The sequence below is a fragment of the Antrostomus carolinensis genome, unplaced genomic scaffold, assembly GCF_000700745.2.
Source record: "Antrostomus carolinensis isolate BGI_N321 unplaced genomic scaffold, ASM70074v2 scaffold8907, whole genome shotgun sequence".
Classification (NCBI taxonomy): Eukaryota; Metazoa; Chordata; class Aves; order Caprimulgiformes; family Caprimulgidae; genus Antrostomus; species Antrostomus carolinensis.
In genome coordinates this window covers 10,784-14,465 of record NW_010327999.1, presented here as the reverse complement: position 1 = coordinate 14,465, position 3,682 = coordinate 10,784, and positions in this window count along the sequence as shown.

Here is a 3,682-nt window from a genome sequence, read left to right as displayed (position 1 = left end):
AGTTTCTTGCAGTGCTTCAACTCTAGCTTGCTTTTCCTGTTTAGCTGAAACACTTGTGTATGAAGCTGAGTAAAACTGACCTAGAGTTTGTTTATGCTTTCAAAGGGTCTATGTTCTGTGCTGGAAATTAGTACCTCTAACCAGACTGACTCTGTACTACAATAATAACTGGAAATGAACTCTGGACCATCGGCCCCAGCCACTCTAGGTTAGATCATGTTGCATAAATAATAGCCAAGTCTGGGGGAGGGGAACACTCTCTCAGTGACACAGAGCAACCTGCCTTCTGCTGCAGAGGCAAAGACTCTTCTAGCAGCTGTACAAAGCTTCAGGCCAGGGATGATCTATATAAAACCAACAAACACCGCAACGGGAGAAAGAGAGAGGAAAAAAACCTTCTGGGTTACACAGCAGCTGCAAGGAAGGGACCAGGCTATAAAGCTAGCTGCTATATAGTTCCACTTGAGCTTGAACCCTAAGACTAGCAGGTAACCTGTCGGGAGTTTGCTTCACATATCTGATCCAGATAAGCAGTGCTCAGGCTCCATCTGTCTCATGCCCACGCCGTCTGGAATAGCCATTCCAATGGGAGAATTACCACTGCACTTTCCTTGCACTAAGTCCCTTCTTATCCCAACTTCCACACTGTCCTGTCTCCCAAATACTGAGTACCATCAGGACTACAGGCACTTGCTCTGAAATGCATCTGCCCCAGCTACTTGCCAAGAGAGGTCAGGAGAACTGGGGCTAGGAGCAGTGCTCTGATGAACAGGCAGACTGCTTTCAGTTCCTTTCAATGAGGCTGTAACGGGCTCAGCTTTCACTTACAAACATCAAAAGCTCCCTTCTTGTCTTTGGTCATTCTGGAGAATGAGGAAGCACAGAAGGGCATGGCTTGAGCAAAGGCAGTCCTCCCTCTTATTGCAGGGGGGGAGCTGTGGAGTACACAACTCCTCACCCCAGCTGTTCATTTTGAGGAGCCTTTGAGAACATGCTGACACATCCAGTGTATCTACACAATGAGACTGTAAATTAGCCTTTTCCTTCACAAAAGGCTCATGACAAATGATGATCTCCAATGAGATACAATGACCTGCTAAGTCATCTGTTGGTTTCTTGGGGGGTTTCCGGGACTTCCCTGAAAATAATTTCCTAAATTACTAAATGCACTTTTACCCACTGATAGAATACATGGCTTGGGTGACAGTAGAGTCACTTTCCTACATGCTATTCTTGATTCCTAACTCTACTAAATACTTCATTATCAGCCTCAGAAAGAGCTTCAAGCTCTTCAAAATGCAGAGAAAGACTTTAAGAGTAATTAGATTTTAAAGCATTCCTATAATAATTTCAGTGGCAGAGATTTTAAAGCTAGGTGTGAACAAATGAAATCTTCATACAAACAGTTAGTATTATTTAGGTCATGGGTAGCAGCAGTTGCATGTTGTGGAGACATGGACAAGCCCATCATGCAAAGGCTCAAAAGGAAGAAACACAAGAGTTAGTTCTGGATGCTATGAAGGGGCTGAAAGAGCTGGAGCAGCAGAGCTTATATATAAAGAGAGGAACAAGTAAGAAGGGCAAAGAAGAGGGTCAAGAGCAAGACTCTGAAAGGTGAAATAGCTCTGATGGTATGCTATTATTGCCAGGGTACTGTGCCAGTTTACTGTGGTATTATCCCCATATGTGATGAGAGAAAAGTTAAGTTAGAAGCCCTTGTCACATGGTCTTGTAATGTTGGTAACAGTTCTTTGTCCTTGTGCAGTGGTGTGGAGCAATAGTAAGCTGCAACTTTTGATCTGGAAGCATCAGCCTTTTGAGTGCAGGACACTTTTTATGATTAAAGATTTTTATAGGCTGGAGACCTGCAATGGCAGAACAGCTGGAAACAGGACTCCAACAGTCATTATATTCCCCTTTAACCCAGTTATAAATATTGTGCAAGATAACTACATCAAATTTTGTACCTGGTTGTGCAACTACAAAGTCTGGACAATTTCTGCATCAACTTTTATAGATCAGATGCACAGGTTAAGTCAACCCAGGATTCTTTAACATGCATATGTGAGAAATAAAATCACAGTAAAGTCACTGGCCTGATGTCAGACACAGCCTTCCATAGTGTATCAAATATCCTTTCTCCATAAACTCAGCTGAGATTTGTGCTTCAAAAGGAAGGCGTATTACTGTCCTCTGTTCTGGATCAGATCACAAAGCTTCACCTGAGCTGTGTTTCTCTATCTCAGCACTATGAATCCATTGAATGAAGCGAGACACCACCAAGAACTTGCAAAACTATTCTTTTAAATCCTACACTGGAAGGAATTTGACAGAAGCAAGAAAGACAAACACATCTTCAAAAGTACTTAAGTGATTTTCCAATAACAAATGGAACCTAAGTTGCACCTCCAGTGTGCACACTACGTGTTAAAAACACAGTCAAGCTTATGCTCATTGTAAGTACCAAAGCAGCATAATAAATACCTGGAATAAGGTTTCCATAGGTGACAGTTCTGTAACATTGATTATTCATCTTCACACTGCATTTTACTTCAGAGGCTATATAAACAATGAATGGAAGATGGTTATGGCTGTAAACTTACAGGTACACTCGGGTGGAGGCAGGCTGCTGTCCTCCCATGCTGGGGCCTTCTCACAAAGAATGTGAGTTGAACTGGAAATGAAGTAGTGTTGCTGAAACAGGCGTCCAACAAGATGAAAGAAGAAGGGATATCTTATAGCTGTAAAATTTTCACCACCTTAAGGGACAAGTGAAATAAGACAGGGAAAGAATCTTTCTGTATTCTAAAAATATCCACTTTCTTTTATTAGCCTTTGCTGTTTGAATGTTGTTTTTTACTACCTTGCCCATTCAAAAAGCACTTGCTTTACATCAGACCAAGTCTGAAGACAGCGTAACTGCACTTTTTTAAACACTGTTTAAATAGCTGAAGCTTCAAGTGAGGGTCAAGGCCACACTGTTTAAGGTGTTCAACCTTGAAAGGCACTTATAAAAGAATTGAGCCAGCAGAGACTAGAGCTAAATTCAGCTCTTACCCTAGTTTTAAACTGCTTCAACTCCTTTGTTTTCAGCACAGTCACATTCAGTTTCTACTACTGTAAAGGAAAGTGGGCTCACATAACTTGACATTCGTCCAGCGTCAACTGGATGACCCCAAGCGGGGTCCTAAGTTAAAGCCAGCTGTACTCTTTGCTACAGATATGTCACTTACGTGATACCTTTAGCAGAGCAAGTGTTCCATCAAGTGATACGGCTGTAAATAATTTACCAGCAACCCCATAACACTTGATTAAAGCCTACTGAAAGAAGATCTAATTAAATTGTCTCTGAAAGAACAGATAAAGATATGACAATTGTGTAAAGGGCAGATGGCAAGTAGAAGCTCATCAGAACATGAGAAAATAATTTAGAAGAAGGTACCTGTATCTGTATTGAGCTGTAGTGATCTCCACCTGTCTGATGCTCGCTGTTCTGTAGGCTGTTCCTTCATTCTGCCCTTGGGCATCGGGAGTGACAGCAAGAGTACTGGCTGTCCTCACGACGGGCATTTGGGCACCTGTGAAGTACCTCATCTCTCAGGAAACCAGGTTACAGAGCGTTTACTGCATCTTTTAGAGATGAGCAGCAGGCAGCAGGTAAAGTTAGGAACAACTGGCAGTC